At 44.1% G+C, this 20,243-nt stretch overlaps 1 protein-coding gene across 3 annotated transcripts in view; it reads left to right on the top strand.

The window, feature by feature from the left end:
• Nucleotides 1-20,243, top strand: part of KCNJ6 (potassium inwardly rectifying channel subfamily J member 6) — a 1,845,462-nt gene that overhangs the window by 1,139,842 nt on the left and 685,377 nt on the right. The window contains exon 5 of one of the 3 annotated variants that reach the window (XR_011283450.1): nucleotides 1,277-2,196. The exons of the other annotated variants lie outside the window; for them this stretch is intronic. The gene's annotated coding sequence lies outside the window, so the exon portion shown is untranslated. Of the gene's footprint in view, nucleotides 1-1,276; nucleotides 2,197-20,243 lie in introns of those variants that run through there. 3 annotated transcript variants of the gene reach the window in all.

The raw sequence follows: 20,243 nt of genomic DNA on the forward strand, positions 1-20,243 counted from the left end.
ACCTGTGATTCCATTGCTCACCCCCTTCCCTGTTTAGTCACGTCTGCATTACTCACAGCAAACAGAGCTCTCTTTTCTATCCATATGGAAAGCCAAACTTAAAACCACATTTTCATTTAGGATTCATCTTTTACTTTCGGTCAGTTCAGAAGTTAAACGGAAAGGTAGAGTATTAAGCGGTACTGCTTGTTGTGTAGGTTGGGAGTGGATGAGGACTTGCTACACTTCCTGTTCTTTTCTCCCACATGCTCTCATCGTAGTCTTAGGACCATTGTACCTGCACTGAACCGGAAGCACTTTAGCCAACGTGAACCGGCTGTGTTGCTTTTACAAATGCTTGATGAACCTTTTGAGTATTTTGCTGTTGAGGCACGTTTAATGAATGTCTTAAAAATCAGAACAGAATGTAGGCCTTTTAAAAAAGAACATCTTATTTTAGCCATGGTTTTGGTATTATACTATATTGACTATATGTATTGTAGGCACAATTATGCAGACGCGTTCCCCCTGTAACACAGAATCAGTAGCACTCACTCCAAATGTTCGCTCAGTCTATAGGATATAATAAAACAAAATCATCTTTATTGGGCTCCAAGTGGATACAAAGCAAAAAGCATACATCACATACGACCATGTTTCACCCAACCAGGGCTTTGTCAAAGTAAACACCACTCCTGTACCAAGACTGTGCTTTATCTCTAACCTAGAAGAAGGTCATTGGTTAACAATTCTTGCAAGTACTGGTTTGACCAAATGCAATAGCTGTAAAATGTGTGAATTGGCAGATCCTAGGAAACAGATCCTATATGGAGAGAGGAAAAAGAGAAAGTGGTCTATAAATCAACAAATAGACTCTTTAACCACATTTGTGGTTTACAGTATAATATGTCCTCGTAACACAATGCATACTGGTTCACCTATTTGCCCTTTAATAATCAGGTTACTGCAACATTTTAGGGCAATTAAGAATACAGACAGTAATTCCCCCCTGGCAGTACATTTTGGAGAAATTGACAAGAGTGATCCTATGCTTTTGAAATTCTTTTAATTAGCCCATGTGCCAGAACATCAAAGAGGTGGCAATAGAGAGAGAACATTGAGGCAATTGGAATCTAAGTTGATCATAGAGGTCCATACTTTCAAACCACAAGGACACTGTGCTGACGAAGAGCGTTCAGTACAGCTTTTAACTTAAATAGATTTTATGAAAAGTTTTAAGAAGTCTGCAGTCTGGCAATATTTGTCTCTGATGAAGTTTTTTCTTCCTCCTTTATAGAGATTGAAGAATAGCCCTCAGAGATGGGAGTGAGCAAGCAGTGTATTAAGAAGTGATTGTTGCATTACCACTTTAATGAGGATTGCTGCTAGTGTTGCTTTCTTGTTCACAGACTAATGTTATACAGATAAATCTTATTTGAACAATTGTATGTGCATTTTAGAACTAATTGCTGCTTAATTGTGTGTTTTCTCCTCTTGTTGCCTCTGTGGTCATTTGTTGTGTAGGAGGAAAGCTACAACATTGAGTAATTGAGTCAGCCCACATGGGCGAGATTTTTATACATATATTGTTGTACTAGCACCATATATAGGAGTGTTGCTGTTTCCTGAATGGTGAAATATGTATTGCGAAGAGTTCATTGACTGGCATTCTATAACCATTGATGCAAAAGAACGTAGCCAACTTGGGCTTTATTTTGTATTCGTATCAATCAACTATAAATGAGTGCAAGTGTTACAGTGCCACCACATTAGCCTCTATGGAGTTTCTCAGCAAGACATAATCCATATTGATTGTATACAATTTTACAGTTAATTTTAAATAATGGTATTTGGATGATCCAAAAGGGCTACACATGTTAGCATATGTGATAGCAAGAAACTCGATTATAGTATGACTAGATCGAGTTGGAATTTGAATTACCAACGATTGAATGACAAATTATGTACAATTGCTATACGTGTTCAAGGAATATATCCATTCAAAGATGGCCACCATATTATGGTGTTCTTCTGAAAGCATGTTATAATTATGGGACCAGGATGTTGTAATCGAGAACAATGCAAAAAATAAAAGACAGCCCTGTAACAGAAAATGTAAACTAACCTGATGAAGTCCCTGCAGGGTGGTTCACGAGCTGGCTCAGAAATGTGTGTTGGCTCTGTAAGTTCATGTTTTAATGTTTTTTGCACTTATTAACTGAATAAATTGATTTTGAGTTCTAGTGCCATGGTTTTTGCCTAATCTGGGGCGGTTTCATTAAAGAAACAGCTGTTTTTAACGTCGACAAGTTGTGTTTATGTTGATAAAGATGGAGTCCTCGCATCTACCCCTAACAGCACCAGCTTAAGTAGGCTGAGTGCCGAAGTTTTTTGAGAACAAGGTGTTTGAAATACATATTTTTTTAATGGATACAAGAATATATTTACTTCCGAAATAAAGCAAAAATGTTATTGAATTCTATCCTAATCACATTTCGTCCAATTTACTCTCCATCATCTTCTCTTAAGATATGAACCCATTCTGACATGACTCTGAAGAACATTCTTGCACTCTTGCTTCATCATTTGGTGGTGTCTATTTGGTGTGTATATGCCGATAACAGACTTCTGGTGGGGCTTTACATGAAGGATTTCCATGTATAAGCACTACCTTTTCTAACAACATACACTGCTCTTAGAGGCCGCTGCCTGTAAACGGTAGACTGCTAAACCTATTCAGTGGCAACGGTAAAGTCTATGGGGGTCATTCCGAGTTTGGAGCAGCCCAGCCATGGTGCTATTAGCACCATGGCTGCCTCCAAACTCGGGACTGGGTCCGGGTAGTCGGAATGGGGACTTACCGGGACATTCCGACCTATGTGGACCCCGTAAATCCCCATCTCGAATACCATTCCCCATTCCCATTTGAGCCCCCATAGGGTTCAATGGGAATGGGGAAGGAGCTAATAACAGGCCCGCAAATAGCGGGCCCGTTATTAGCTCCCTGGTCCTTAAACGGGTCCCGCTAAGGACGGCTGGCAAAACCAGCCGGTCCTGGTGGGACCCGCTAAGGGACCTCGGAATGTGGCGGTAGGGGGCTAATGGCACCGGCATCCTTACCAGTGCCATTAACCCCCTACCGCTATACTCGGAATGACCCCCTATGTCCAGATCAACGTAGTAAAAAATGCAAACATTTGTACATTGTTCAAGGTCTGCTGTTTACAAACAGGAATTGGGTATTTAGAAGGGCGGGAGATTCTTTGCAGAACATCATGTCTACTGGGGTCAGCCAGCTTTATTTCTCACCTTACTTGTAACCGTAGGCTAGGCTTTTGAGAAACCACCCTATGATTGAACCAACATACAACAGAATATATAGCATATAAATAGTACCTGGCACATAGCGGATTGAAGTCCGCACGCCAAAGGCTGGCATTGGTGAAGTTCGGCATTCACTCTTGAATCTCTACATAAATATGTTTTAATCAGCCTGGGTTGATTCATAGACACTGCGACCACAGGGTTTCCATGATGTTGAATGTTCAAAAGAGTCTTTGAAACATGTACCACAATCCAAATGATTTTCACTGATGACCTCTCATAATTTTTGGGATATTTCAGATCTCAACTTCTGTGGAGCAAGAAGGATATTAAAAAGTACTAGCTGTGCCCGGTTGCTGATCAGGTCAGAGCATTTTCCTTGGAAGCGTGAGCAGGAAAGTGGTGGTGGGAACCATGTGCCTATGGTTATGCATCAGGTATTCCAGTTAGTCAGGTATTTGGCCACTAACGCTTCACAGAAGCAGTTTGGCCTTTTTTGTAGGGTAAGAATTTTAAGGACAGAAGTACACATCAAAAATTGGATCATCCTCCCTCTTGTTGGACAGGTTTTTAACCAAGGTTTTGTAGAGATTGGACAATCAGGTGAGGATACAGGAGGTATAATTATTGATGAACCAGCTTTTCTTCCACATTTATTTTAAATTGCTTGGCTGATTGTGACATGTTAGCAACATGTGTGTCTGCAAACTTGCAGTTCACTGTGCCAAAAGTAATGGTGTTGGGTTCTTGGAGGGAAACAGATTCAATGAGAGCAAGCAATGGAGAGCTTGAAAGACTCATAATAGGGGAGTTCATCATGTTGGTGAGATCAAAAGAACAGCTGGTAGAGAAGTTCATATGGACATTTTTGGATAAAGGTGAGGGAGATGCACAAGTGTGCACTAAGTGACAGTAGAGGTTTCCTTTCAGTCAGTAGCAATGGCCTTTTGGTGAGTAGGTAGGGGAAGTTCGCTTTCCTATCCTGAATTTCTGTTGTTGTCTTTTTGGGGGTTTGGGGGCAACGATGCTTCCCACCTCTAGTGAAATCTGGTGTAAGACTGGCCCTGTCTCTACTACTACCACTGCAAGCATTTCCACTCTATCCTTATCCACCTTGCCATCCTTCTAACAACCATTTCTACTTTGCTCATCAGACAGAGACTTATCCCCAAACTCAGCTCCTATCTAGAGTTCCAAAGCAACTTTTTGTGTTGGTGCTTCTGTAACTCCTCCAGCTCCTCTCCCGGTGTTTGTGCATTTCACCACCCTCTTCTCTCTCTATTTCACCTCCCACAGGGACACCATATCTTGCTTTGGAATCTCTTCACAACAATATTCTGATGACGCGCAAATATTCTTTCAATGTCCCTTCTTTTGCCTACAACAGCAGAGTCAAATACACATTTGCCCATCATAATATTGCCTGTGTAGGCTTACCCATGCTTCATAATCAACCTGGACGAAGCATGAATGATCTACACTGACTCATCCAGTCCACAGAGTTGCCCCCCTTCCCGTGCCTCAGTAGAACCTGTTAACATTAACATTCTCCTCTCGCCTTCACTTGGATGTTCACATGTATCTGTTAATGCCATCACTATCCACTCAACCTTCAGCAAGATTTGGCCTTACTTCAATTTCCCCTCTGCCAAAGCCCTGATCAGTACTCCATCCCTCTGCAAAACATAGTTCTGCAACAGCCTACCTGTTGGTCTTCCCCACCTCTATGGGGAAAGTGCTCAGCGTTGCCACTCGCCCTGTTTAATGTCCCAAGATGTTTCTAACACCACATTCAGGCGTGCTGGCTCACTAGACTGTTCTCTGTAAATTACTGACGGCATTAGAGCCCGGAGGTAAGCTAACAAAGCTGCTACTTCACTACCTGAGCCCCATTCTGCAGGGACAGGAAAGCAGCATACATATATTAGGAGAATGTGATCTCTCTCTGGCACCGAAGGGCTCTGGAAACACTACACCTGAGCCCCATTCTGCAGGGACAGGAAAGCAGCATACATATATTAGGAGAATGTGATCTCTCTCAGGCACCGAAGGGCTCTGGAAACACTACACCTGAGCCCCATTCTGCAGGGACAGGAAAGCAGCATACATATATTAGGAGAATACGATCTCTCTCAGGCACCGAAGGGCTCTGGAAACACTACACCTGAGCCCCATTCTGCGGGGACAGGAAAGCAGCATACATATATCAGGAGAATACGATCTCTCTCAGGCACCGAAGGGCTCTGGAAACACTACACCTGAGCCCCATTCTGCGGGGACAGGAAAGCAGCATACATATATCAGGAGAATACGATCTCTCTCAGGCACCGAAGGGCTCTGGAAACACTACCTCTGAGCCCCATTCTGCAGGGACAGGAAAGCAGCATACATATATCAGGAGAATATGATCTCTCTCAGGCACCGAAGGGCTCTGGAAACACTACCTCTGAGCCCCATTCTGCAGGGACAGGAAAGCAGCATACATATATCAGGAGAATATGATCTCTCTCAGGCACCGAAGGGCTCTGGAAACACTACACCTGAGCCCCATTCTGCGGGGACAGGAAAGCAGCATACATATATTAGGAGAATACGATCTCTCTCAGGCACCGAAGGGCTCTGGAAACACTACCTCTGAGCCCCATTCTGCGGGGACAGGAAAGCAGCATACATATATTAGGAGAATATGATCTCTCTCAGGCACCGAAGGGCTCTGGAAACACTACACCTGAGCCCCATTCTGCAGGGACAGGAAAGCAGCATACATATATCAGGAGAATATGATCTCTCTCAGGCACCGAAGGGCTCTGGAAACACTACACCTGAGCCCCATTCTGCAGGGACAGGAAAGCAGCATACATATATCAGGAGAATATGATCTCTCTCAGGCACCGAAGGGCTCTGGAAACACTACACCTGAGCCCCATTCTGCAGGGACAGGAAAGCAGCATACATATATTAGGAGAATATGATCTTTTGACTGGATGTGTCTAGAGTTGACCTTAATTGCAAGGTTGCAGATGACACGTAAAAGACATATTGGATCTGACATGTGGGGTGATCAGGAGGGACCAAAGTATGATTATGCTGCCATGTTTGAAGGCTGCTCAGTACTATCAGAATGGAGAGAGTCCAGGACATGTCACAGCAGTCACAAAAAAAACATTGTTTTGCTTTCAAATCTCTAATCTGTATTTCAGTCTCTGTTGCCAAAATAAGTGGACTTTAATGAGTTTATCAGATCTTCTGTTGCCTACCAATGTGGTTTATTGGTTCAACGATTCTTGGGGAAAATAAAGGTTAACCGCTCCCTGGTGCAAGCTTTATTGGTAATCCCATCGCAATCAGATTTCAGAAGTGGATCTAAGATTCAGTTCCATACATTCATTAGTTCAATCAATCAAAATACTTCATTTCAGAACGAAAGTCCCATAAAAGTGCAATACTAAGCAATAAAAAGTATACATTTCATTTTATAAAAACTTCTGAATAAAGCATGCAAAATACAACAATAAAAATATTCCTAGATACAAATCAGCAGTAACAGTTCATCTTTTAGCAATGTTCCATGAAATGTACAAGAGTGCTCAGGGGTCCTAAATTGCATACGCTGTAGCACGAGTCCATGCACAGAATAACAGACTTGATCGCCATAAAAGAGAGCTAAGGTACTGCTGTCGTGCTGGAGTTTACAGAGTATCCAGCGACGTCCTCCTCTGCATTAAAGCGCGCCTGACCTAGGTGCATGGGGACCAAGTACCTGGAGTAGTATGTGCAGGTCAAAGGAACACAAAAGTTGGGTCGCAATCTCTAAAACCATGCAGTTTCATTACAGTGGAACATCTGATTTTAGCATACCTATTACAAAAAAATAGAAAATGCCTGGTCGTTTCCAGTTCCACCCCACAACAATCACACTCACCAATATTCCCATTTCAGTAGTTAATGTGTGGTCCCTACATACATTCCTAGCCATATTCCAGTAGGTATCTACAACACTGCAAATATGAATTATTACTCCTTTGTATTGTCACATGGTCTACGCATGTATGGGGACAGATAGTTATATTAAATGTCTCTTTTGAAATTCTCACTTTAACCACAATTTACAGCATAGCAGTGTTGGGTTTAATGTGCTCGACTAGTTGGCATAGTATGGCTCGCCCAGGTGAAGTAGCCTTCCTCTGAGTCTAAACGCTAGTGTGTGCATCACAATGGAGCCACAGCACTCATCTTATGGTTTGTCTTCATGTTGAACCCAGAGGACTTAACAATGGTGGGTTTCAAAAAGAAAGGCCATTTCCACGCTGACTATAAACGGTGCAGGAAATGTTGCTAGTTCTGCACCTAAACCAGTGATAGAAAGAGTGGTTCATGTGACAGGATCACAGGATGCTCTTGCTCACTGGTGACCCTTTTTCTGACTCAAAAAGAATGCGGGGAAGGCCACAGTGAGCCTAGTGGAGGGTGCATGGCTTTCCGGCAAAGCAACTGAAGGCCGCTTTCTTTACCGCATAGCGCTGGCGCGTAAATGAAGTGCGCACCAAGGAGTGGGCTGGTGAATGGCATGTCTGCCATGGGGAAGGATGTGGGCGGCGCTGTATGTCGGCGACAGTAGGAACACGGAAGTGCTCTAGCAAGGTATTTGCAGGGTTTGGGTTGAAGGGTGTGAGACGGTAGAGTGACTTGCGAACCCTCAATTGAAGGGACAGCCCAAAAGAGCACTGGGAGAGAAGGGATAGTGAATTGGGAACCCTCAATTGAAGGGACAGCCCATAAGAGCACTGGGAGAAGGCCCGGGAGAGCGCTCTTGTCCCAGAATATGTCCATGCTGCATGATAGGGGACAGAGCAGGAAGAAAAGGTGCTGTGTGACACACACGCTGCAGAAAAGTGCCACACGTGTGTTTACTGAGGTAAGACATAGAAGACTGCTGCAGACAAAGGGAAAACAGGTCGCTGTGAAAGGTGAGCAGCTGGCCTCATTTGTTGAGAAACGCCGAGTTGGGAGACAAATAGGCATCCCAACTATTGCTGCAGTGTTTTTTCAAATACCGATATGTCTGCTAACACCGCATTCACCACCACAGTCTGTTACATTTTGATTTTAATGTGTGTTGTTTATTGATTCGAATTATATTGATATGGGTTAATTTGAAGGCCTTGAAAGACGCCTATGGAATAGGAAATAGGATCGGCCAAGTTCCCTTACAAAAAAACAAAAATAGGAAAAATCACCCTGACCATTAATAGGATTACAAGTGTGTGTTTGAGTTGGTTAAGCACATTCTTTAGTAAGATCGCCCAGACCACAGTAATTGAAGGTTAGCTATTATATATGTTGTCTCGGGAGGATAGCTCAGGGGCAACGTCCTCGCCTTGGAAGCAAGACGACATCCCTGGGTCCGCGCTTAGCAACCTCCGGGTATTAAGAGTGTTACAAATAACCTATCATGTTATACACAAGTTACATGTTTGTTACATTGTAAAATTTTTGCATTTTTCGTGTGAGTGTGCTGGTTCATGTTGGAGAAGGTTGTTTTGGTTGATTTCTTATAAATTCCAAGCGAGTACAGAAATAGTCAGTCTACACATGTGTTGTGCTTGTATCCCCTGTGCACCTAAGCTAACGATAATCCACTTCAACACTGTCAATACCCTATCAACTCTGGCAGTTAATCTTCTAAAGCTGTCAGGACTGCATCAATGATGTCGTAGTTGTCAGGACAGCACCACTTTGATGCTAGCTTTAGGATAAGCAACCGGCACCTCACTGACGCAGCGTTAGCTTAATCAATTCTGAAGGGAGGTGTGCTCTGTGGCAACGCGCGGGTCTTGGAAGCAGAGCCACCCTGAGCAACACAGGTTTGAATCCCGGCTCCACGCTTGAAACCAAGTGCGTTATAAATAACCTGCACTTGCATGATCTGAATGTACAAGGCCTAGTAGGATCATTCCACCCTCACCCCTCATTGCTTTGTTGAGCCTTGAGAGACGCATGTGTATAGGCGCATAATGATTGACCTATATAAAATAAAATCCAAGCCTCAGCAGCCCTCCATGTATACCACCAGCATACAACATCACAATGGCATAATATGTGAAAAATAAAACCATCACTAAATACACTGTAAACATTCCACAATAGTATAAAATGCAGAAACTAATTCATAAACATGGAATTTTATAAAGAACATTCATTATAATAAACTCAATTAATTGTGTCTGATAAACCATGCACTACCAATAAAGCTAGCAACTACTCTTGTAACAAAAGGATCAAATCATGGCATCGACTGTGGGACTTTTTTTCGTACTCTGCAGGGGCTTTTTGCGCAGGCTCGGCATGCCGCTGCATGCGGCCAATTGCCTTGAACGAGACATCTCATAGAGTGTGGACGTAGCCTGTGCATAGACCGGAGTAGGGGGCGGAACTCAGAAAATGGGGAAGAAAAAGGGAAAATGGGGCTGTTCTGAGGGACGACCTGCGCGAGGCGATCGCATGCCTACAGCTGCGCAGGTAAAATCGTATTCATGGATCTGACCGTGCAACCTCACATAGGCGAAATGACGACGTAAAGCTCTCGATGTAACAGGTTTACAGATACTTGCGCATAGGAATCACAGCACAGAGGTAAGATTGCATGTTGGATTTAGGGGTGTGTGCATGCAGTGGGGGTTCCGTTAGAAGATAGGGGTGTGCGTATGCAGTGTTGCTGGGTACAGGAAGGGTTCACGTGGGTTTGAATGCATATTTACCAGGAAATGTTAACTTTTACGATACATGTTATGCATGTTGATGGGGTGCTGACAATCGTTCTGAGGGACACTACACAGTGTCCCCGGGGTGCTGGCTTGGTTGCAGGGGACCCCGCGCAGAATTACTGGTGTGCATGAGTTTACGCCCGAGGACCGTGCACAGGTAGGTGTTAGTGGATGTATCTGCTCTGGAAGGGGGCGTGTCGCGGGCACTCCGACCGCGACTTGGGCATAGGCTTACTTTGCAGAGACAATTCCATGAATACGCAGAGCGTTCAGAAAAACGTGTGCGCGCAGACTCGCACACAGTTGTGCTCTCCGCGCAGGCTTTGTAGAATCTGTGCTCACTTTTCCATGAATCGGGCCCTTAGAACTTACAATTTAACAAAATTGGTAAAAGTAATTTTCTCCTTGATTTAGTGTACAAGCAGAAGGGAAAAATAAAGTGCCTCTCGCTTCCTATCATGACGGGGCAAAAAGGACATTTATCCATGTGGTCTGAGTTCCATTGAGAAGTGAATGAGGCTAGGGCTAAGACGCTGAATCTGAACTAGTTATTGTTAGTTTTGTCACAGAGTCCATTCACAATCCATGCATAAATCTAGCCATACAATTGTTTGACTGTTCTGAAGCCTTGCTCTCAGCTTTTACTTCATGATACACCTATTTATTAAGAAATGACTTATTTATAGACTAATCCGAGTAAAACATGCCTTTATCCTGTGCACAACATTACAACACCTTATATACTGTTTCATGGCTTTACTTTTCTTGCAGCCTGCCCCCTCCCCATGTGCCGGCCCACACACTCCTCCCTTGGAAAACCTTCCTCTCCGTGATGCATCCCTTTACATCTTTCAAGCTCCTTTCACCTCATGCTTCTCTCAGACAGGAGGCGCTAGCTCAAGTCAAGAAAAACACAAATACAAAAAATCAGGCACAAGGACTCTGATATTCCACAGGGGAACCCAAACCCACCCCATTACTTAATGGAACAGCTGATTCGTCCATTATTTAATACATGCATGCATGTATGTGCAGCACTGGCTGAATGAAAAATATAGCACAGGATGAAAGAAAGAGTGGGGGCGTCTCGAATAGATCCATTAACATCTTTTATCCGAATCTAGCAGCGTGTATGGACTCAATGCTTATAACACGATTCTTTCCTACACTTTGGATACTTTCATGATTGGCAGAGCGGGTCTCTGTGTGCCCTTTAAATCTCCATATATGGCTTCCACTTTAAGGAATCCACAATGAGCCTCAATGCATGTTCGGTGGCATGAGTCCTTCTGTTACTCAATTTACTCAACCACCAAACTCTAAATTTGGAGGTGAAGTGGACGATTAGCCTCCTTCATGCAGCTGTACGTAAATCTCAGTTTCCCCCTCAGAAATCACTGGATTTACCAGGGTGTAATTACCGCTCAAGGTAAATGCTGAAAAATACTCATGGAATCCTATGGACCCCGAAAATGGGGATTACGTCCACTTTTTCCACCAGCTGTAATCTGGAAGTATTCCACCATATCGAGTCGCTGTAACGGTAAATGAGTTTTGTGGTAATTCCATGGAAAAATCGTGGAATTACCATCATACTCAAAATGAGGCCCAATGTATTGTCGTGTCAAGGGTGGCTTCAAACCGGTTAACAACATACCAACTCCCAAGCCCCCTCGCAACCACCAAACACTCTCAAATTATTTATTTTCATGCAGTTTTCAAACGTTTCAATTTTTTTGTCCATCTGTTTCTTCTCGTGAAATCCTAACCCTGCAACTGCACTGCGGGCGACAGAGCCCTTCAGTTACAAAGCCCTGCCAAAGGTTCCCAAGCTTCCATGTTCATGTGCAGTCAATTTAGAGTACCAGCCAAATCATTACATGGAGATGAATGATTTTTGAATCTTTTGAAGAAAATTCACAGTAGGCATTGCTATTTTCAGCAGCAACACCATAGCTGCAAATTAACCAACATTGCCTTTTATCCTACTGGGATGTAACTGCTTGATTTCTTTCTTCTGCTCTTTAGTCGCTATGCCCTGCCAGTCCGTTTTCAGAGTTGTCAGAGGAGGTCTATGATAAATATGTTGAACATCCTCTCGATCAAGCAGCAGCACTGGCTACACCCTCAAGCAAGCATTATGTCCAAGACAGCCTGCATCACCTACAAAGCAGTCACAACCAAAACACCACTCTAGCTGGTGGAGAAGCTGGCCCTCCCTGGAGACACACCACCACAAGCAACGACATCAGCACACTGGTGACAAAGAACTGTAAGAAGGTAACAAAACAGGAACCAGGCTTTTTCCTGCTACACACCCTGTCTCTAAAACAAGGAACCAGCACATACAATGCTGCCTCGATCCATCCTACACTTCTGGAAGGACCTAAATAGCCTTCTCTTCAACGAGCATCTCGCCAATCATGGATCACACACTCAAGCCTTCTTCTCACCCTCTGGAGCTCCTGCCTCCCCTGTACCTTCTACTCATCCCCTCTTCTCTGCTATCTGTGCACTGTACCTTTAACCCGCGCGGTGCCTCCCTTTCGTAAAGCAACCGTTGCGTCCCTGCAAAGTTCACACTTTATCAATGCTGTAAATGCATACAATGGCCATTTAATGTTTGGATTAGTTGGACCTCTAGCAAGTTGCCTTTGGTGCAATGGACGATGCCAGCCCACTGATCCACCAAAATGTGTAGTCCAGGTGTATTAACTCTGACATGGTGTCTGGCCATGGCCACTGTATCAGAAGGGGGAATACTGCAAGCAGACCCCCTCTCCCAGAGCAACTCAAGAAGAAGAACATGCTGCGCACCCTGGGAGGGAAACACGAGTGGGCCACAACCATTCCTGTAGGCTGTAGCACAGCCACAGTTACATGTGTTAAATCTCAGAATTCAATTACCACCACATAGACTGTGGATTACATTAACATAGCACTCTGACACCGCACTGGCCCAGACCTCAGTGAAGAGCTCCGGGGGAGAGCTGGGGACTGGCTCGTGATAGATAAACATCTTCGGAATTAACTAATTCCCTTAGTAAGCTGAAATCTGCCATGGCCGTCGTGTGCTACAAATAACAAGCAAATCTCCAACAGCACAGGCCTCCCCTACCAATGTCCTCTTGTATTTCCATTGCTCTCCAGTCCCTGACTTCTTCCGCCCCCCTCCACTCTACTGTCAATGGCAAACAAGAGTTTAATTCCCCCCACAAGGCCCGACAGCTCAGTAGTCAACTCGCCAGTGCCCCAGTACTTACACCAGCTGAATGTGCTAGCCAGCGTCTTTCCTATGAGTGCTCTGGCTGGCATCCCTCTTCTGTTCCTCACTGCTAATGTGTGTGTCAAACACCACTCTCACTCATGAGGGTCCCTGCTCCACGCTCACTGGGACACGCTCTCCCCACAAGAATGACTGGGGGTGTTCTGTGGCTGTGCATGGACGGATGCTGTACAGCCACACATGAGCTCTGCACAGCTGCTTCTCCTGCCACTGCAGGTGTCCAGGTAACCACTCTACCCTGCTCATCCTGCCTGCTGTCTTGCTATCATGCTACTGCACTTCAGTGCAGCATTTTGACCCTCTGTTCCACCACCATGAGGGGCATGGGCACCGCAGAAGCCTTTTATGTCAGACCACTGTCGATGCTCCCTCCGCCCTTGCTTTTCACAGGGTGCGTCTCCGCGTTCACTTCCTTGGGCGCACACTATGCACATATCCAAGCTTATGGGTGCTTCTATCTACTTGTCCTTCTAAATGATCTTGAATCCTAATTCTTCTTGATCGATCTACTGCATTCAACACTGTTGATCACTCTACTCCTGGTTCTACTCTTTTGTCCCTGCGTTTTGCTGGTGCTGTTCTGCAGTGGTTTTGTTGTTATTTATCTGATCATTTCCTATTGTCTGGACTAGTAAATTGGCCCCTTCATCTCCATTACCCCAGTGTAGTCCCAGGGTTCGGTTCTTGGGCCCATCTCTATATGCCTCCCCCCATTGTGTCTTTGTTTGGTCTGTCCTGCCACGTGTACGCTGACAACTCCCAGATCTTCATTTCCTTCTCATCTTTTTCAGACTCTCTTCATGTCACTTTCACCACCTGTCTTCTGTCCATCCAAACCCAGATGCATGCTTACTTTCTGAACGGCAATGCCTCAAACACTGATAGTTTGTTCTTTACTGCTTCTTCTGTTCCTACCCCTCTCCCTTCTATCACAATTCTCCCCTTCTGCTCTCCCCTTTCCATCCTATGCACACAATTTAGGTGTACGCTTGGCTCCTCCATCTTCATTACTGCTCACATCTCCAATATTTCCTGTTTATGCTGCTGTCAATCCTATACATTTCAAAAGGCCGTTCCTTTCTTTCTTTCCATGCTACTAAATTACTTCTCTCAAAACGTGTCTTTTCCCACCTCGATTATTGTTCTCCTTTGCTAATTGGTCCTCCTGCCTTCCAACTTGTTCCTTTACGCTCCATCTTTAATTGAGCAATTATTTTTCCCTTCTGCCTTTTATCTTTTATTTCGGTTTCTTCTTTGCTCTGCTCCTTTTCCAGGCTTTCTTTTGAATCTCCACTTCTCTTTCACTTTCTTTGTATCATTTTTACAATGTAACTCTTTACCCCCTCCTATTAGATCTTCTAATTCCTCTACATTCTGCTCATGTCTCCAAACATGTTACTGTCCTCTTCACTATAAACCGATTCATTTCATGAAATTTCCATTGTTCATATTTTTTGTACCGTCACACAATTGTTTCGTAGTTTGACGAAAGCCCTTTATAAATCAATAGATACCAATGCATGCAGTGGCGGCCCTCCTCACCCGCCGACACCACTCCTCTCTGACCCTAGTTCATACGCTGCAGACTTGCATGACTCAGCCCATCCCTGCTAAAGCATGGTCTTCACCAACCTTTGCCCCAGATGAGGGTAGTCTTCAATGTGACTGGCTGATGATCTGAAGGGACAGAAATTCTGAGGCCCAGGGGACCGCCTGGGGCCGCAGCCCACCAAGAGTAAGCTACGTCTCTCTGATCTTGCTGTTCCTTTCTCCTCCAAATGTTTTCTTCAGCCCTCCAACCGCATCACTGCCCGTTCCATTCCCTGATTCCCTGTGGGGGGTACCCAGATCAATCTATCTTGGCTCCTGCTGCAACTTAACAAAATGGCCAACCCCACTTTCTCCTACAATACATTTCATAGCATAAAGTCAGCAGTAATTTCATACACATTCCTTAGCAATACTTTGACAAAGACCGTGTGTATGAGTTTATTACATGTATGGGTGTCAAAATGTATCAAGGGAACCACAGGGTTACAGAGCTTGACTTAGCCAGGGGTTGCAAATGCTTCTTTCTTTCTGAGAAATCTCGTATTCTTAGTTCTAGACGAGATTGTTGCAGCCTCATAGATCTCATAGGGCTAAACGATCACACTATTCCAACCAATTGAACATCCCCACCATCAAAAGGGCCAAACTGTGTGGCACTAGCTTCCCCTTCATAGCTCCAAGACAATGGAACGTGCTCCCAACTACCCTAAGGACCTCTCCTTCTGCAGAGCCCTCAAAACGAGGCTCTTCAACTCGCCCACACCCCACATTAGGCTCACCCCTCTTTACCATTGTTTTCTTGAATGTTGTTAACTTGCAGCCGGTTCACCCATAACCCACTGAACCGTACAGCCCACTACCCTATGTAACTCTGATTGTTAACTGCTACCTGTCTGGTGTTAGGTTCCCTGTAACCACGAACCACAGACAGACTGCCATGCTGTGTAACCAAGTAAGCCTTTCTTGTAACAGCATCACAATGCCCTTGCAAGGGACTTGGGGTTGGTCACCCTGAGTTACCTGGGGGCAACCAAACGTGGACTCCCTGCTCACTGTGCTCAGAGAGACAAAACTTCACCTCACTGATGAGGCCCAACACGGCTGAAACACGTGTATGGGTTGCTTTTGGTACTCTTGTTCAGAGAGGAATTGCCATAGCATTACGGTGCTGGACTGCCCATGTGGGTGGGACAAAGACTGATATGCAAATGGATATTTCCCATCTGTGAAAGGTACAGCGAGCAAAAAGCGTGTGCTGCAAACTGTCATCTCATAACAGGTTATCATGCCATGTTCTTTCTGGAGAGGAGCGCCTGCTACCTATTTTGAAATATTCACAATCCCTTGGGCTGCTTTGTGCACTTTATAAATGCAAAAATTAATAAAATAAATTAATAGACCGAATTGGAGGTTCAAAGATTGGAGAGGGTGTGTTTCTCTTTGTGGTGCAGCTGACTTTGACCTTGCCTGCCCTGTCATAAGTGTTTCTCTGCTGGTAAACTCTGTCTCCCCCAGGACCATTAGGGCAGTAACTTGGTTAACCACGTCCAGAGCCTTGATGACTCATTTCATTAGATAAGACGAATGTGGGACGCAACATATCTGCTGGAGAATTAAAGGAGCCACAAACTAGAGTTGGAAGGCAATTACCTCCCGTTTACGCCTAAATATTGTAACACTTAGAAAACAGAAGGCTAAATAATTATAAAGTTATTCCCACAGCTGAGTCCCTAGCAAAAAAGTTAAAGGACCCTATCTGTGAATGATCTCGTATCAAATGGTTGTGGGCCCTAGTTGGTGCTGCTAGGCCGACTACAAATGATGTCGAGATCCTGTCCCTATTCTCTCTAAAACACTTTCCTGGTGTCTAATACATGCACACAGCATGGAGATCGGTATTTTTTTGTTTAATTTGTCGCCCCCAGGGCGTGTGTCTTATCATTAAAACAAAAACTGTTTCTATGGCCAATGGTCAATAGAATTGATTTAAAAACAATATTTCTCCACCATAATATAATGGTGAGAAAATACATATTGACAACAAATTCGATTTCTTTTTAGCAAGCCCTCTTTTTTCTTTATAAGGGAATTGAAGTCTGGGTTATCAACCAGAGCATTTGAACAGTCAACCGGTTTCAGCGGGATTCTCAAGTAGCCGCTTTCTTCAGGAAAAATACTATTTTTCAATTCTTGTATTCTCAACAATATCTTCAGGACTGTGAAGTATTAGAGGGTGTCTTCTAGGGTCCAAACTGGATAAGGTGGAGCAATTCCTGATCCTATGTGGACAAAGACAAGAAAGACAAGTGGAGCTGTCGTCAGTCTCAAGTACTAATAAAACCTATTCAGAACGAATTCTGGTGTTGCTGGTAGTTCTGCCTCATAGAGATAATTTTCTCCTTACCTCTGTGGCAAAATCCTAGAACGTGTGGTGCGCAGTATGCCGCAATTAGTCTCTACTGCATCTAAAGTATTGGTCGTTCAATCTTGTGTTGGGAGGATATGTTCTTTCTTCTCTCCTCACTTGTACAGCTGCAAACATATAGTTCTGTATTTTTAACTACAATCCCCTGGCAACCTTTAGCCGTAATTGTAGTCCGTTCAAGAACACGTACACGTGCATCTCGAACTACAATCCCCAGGCAACCCTTAGCTATAACTGTAGTTCGTTCATGAATACGTGCACATGACACGGCAATTGCGATCACGTGCTCGTGACGCAACGATAAAAACAAACACCACACAAGATGGCGCGGTACCATCAGAGGCAGCCAGAACCAGGATATCGAGGTAAGCGCCAGCAATGGCGTTCTACTGTACTCACGTACGTTTGACGTTTTGCATCATTGAGACACGTTTCATGTATCAATTGCGCCCTGATTGGGACACAGAGCTCTAGCCCACATAGACTTAAAACAATTCAGTTTTGACTGAATGGGAGACATCTAGCACTATCGAATACGGGTGCACGGCCATTCAGCTCTCTATAAAACGTAATACAGGAAAACATCCTGATTAGTGGATGGAGACGCTCTAGACAAGCAAAAAAACTTTCTAGACAAGCAAAAAACATTAGGCATACACACTCTAGTGCTAAATCGCAACAAGTGTTCAAACACTGATCAGTTGTATGTGGACACTTAAGAATACTCAGAGTTGTAGTACATCACATATGTCCATTCCTATCCCCACTACAGGGTGTACAAGTGAGGAGAGAAGAAAGAACATATCCTCCCAACACAAGATTGAACGACCAATACTTTAGATGCAGTAGAGACCAATTGCGGCATACAGCGCACCACACGTTTTAGGATTTTGCCACAGAGGTAAGGAGAAAATTATCTCTATGAGGCAGAACTACCAGCAATACCAGAATTCGTTCTGAATAGGTTTAATTAGTACTTGAGACTGACGACAGCTCCACCTGTCTCTCTTGTCTTTGTCCATATAGGATCAGGAATTGCTCCACCTTATCCAGTTTGGACCCTAGAAGACACCCTCTAATATTTCACAGTCCTGAAGATATTGTTGAGAATACAAGAATTGAAAAATAGTATTCGTCCTGAAGAAAGCGGCTACTTGAGAATCCCGCTGAAACCGGTTGACTGTTCAAATGCTCTGGTTGATAACCCAGACTTCAATTCCCTTATAGAGAAAAAAGAGGGCTTGCTAAAAAGAAATTGAATTTGTTATCAATACGTATTTTCTCACCATTATATTATGGTGGAGAAATATTGTTTTTAAATTAATTCTATTGACCATTGGTCATAGAATCAGTTTTTGTTTTAATGATTAGACACGCCATGGGGGCGACAAATTAAACAAAAAAATACTGACCTCCATGCTGTGTGCACGTATTAGACACCAGGAAAGTGTTTTAGAGAGAATAGGGGCAGGATCTCGACATCATTTGTAGTCGGCCCAGCAGCACCAACTATGGCCCACAACCATTTGATATGAGATCATTCACAGATAGGGTCCTTTAACTTTTTTGCTAGGGATTCAGCTATAGGGAGAATTAAAGGAACCAATAATTCCTTTAAGTCTCCAGCAGAAATCTATGCATGTGGGTTATGCATCAGAGGTAGACAAGATTAATGTCTGTTAAAGTTTCCATCATCAAAATACTCTGCGAAACATTTGAGTATCAGAGATGGATCTCTTTCCGGAATCAGAACTGAAAGGAGCAATGCTGTCACACATTGTGTTAAGTGTAGCTGATATTACAGGGTCATCACTAGATGTCACATGTGTCCCACGATCACCCAGCATGTCCCTTCTAAAAGTGCATGTGCATCTGCTGTCATACCACTTTTCCTATTGCACTTCTCTGGGCCTCCCTAACTGTGTTGCAGACGTCCCCAATGGGGATAGGGCACAGATAGAACAAAGAAAACAGGACACAAGGATAGATGTGAGAGGATTTTGAAATGAACTCCAAAGCTCAGAAACATTTCAGGTCAGCCAGTAACCAACCTCTGATGCCAGCCCTATTGCATTTTCTAGCTGTCCCCAAAAAGTAGAATCACCTTCCGGGTGTGCCTCTATTGCTTGTGTAGAGAAGGTGCCTGAGGTCCTGCCATTCCACTAATGCTTGCCTCACTCATTTGGGGAAGCACTTACTCCTCTATCCCCTACCATTACATTCGGCTCCCTGTTCTCAGCAATGTTTCTGAATTCCAGTGAATCCTTTCTTGGCTCAAGGTGCTGCATACTACTAGAAATCAAGCACAATATGCTAACTGCCGATCAAAATGCTGTCAGGGAAAATTGTTAATAACTTGGGGTCATCGCTCCCACATTGCATTTTACCATGCTCCTGTTTGAGGGAGCAACTGAAGGAAATAGTATGCAGATGTGTCAAGAGAAGTAGAGGTGAAAGCAATGTCGCGGACATGCATTGGACATCCCATTGTGACTATTCTAATCAGGGGCAGGGATTGTGATAATTGTCTCCCCTTTCCAAAGAGCATTCCATTTGAGGATTTGGGATGCACTGTGAAATGCACCGAAATGCACCCTTATTTATGCAAATGGTTTTAAAAGGACATCTGATTGTGTGCATGTGTGATGTGCAAAGAAAACTTGTGTAATCCACAAAGGTGACCTGAGCATTTCAGGGGGGCTGTGCGACAGCACAAATTATGTGCTGACCATCCCCCATTCGCCTCACACTAATGTATGACAGGCTTCGAGCACCCATGCGGGTGTTGGCAGGGCATTTTCTAGTGAAGGGCACTTATCCCCTTAAGTGCTAAGGGTATGTTTGTTTTGAATTCCCATAAGGAATCATTGAAGGCCCCCCCCCCACTTCCACACCTACGCGATTAAAGGGGCCG

This window comes from Ambystoma mexicanum, chromosome 7p (assembly GCF_040938575.1).
Source record: "Ambystoma mexicanum isolate Mex_15411 chromosome 7p, UKY_AmexF1_1, whole genome shotgun sequence".
In the NCBI taxonomy this organism is placed as follows: Eukaryota; Metazoa; Chordata; class Amphibia; order Caudata; family Ambystomatidae; genus Ambystoma; species Ambystoma mexicanum.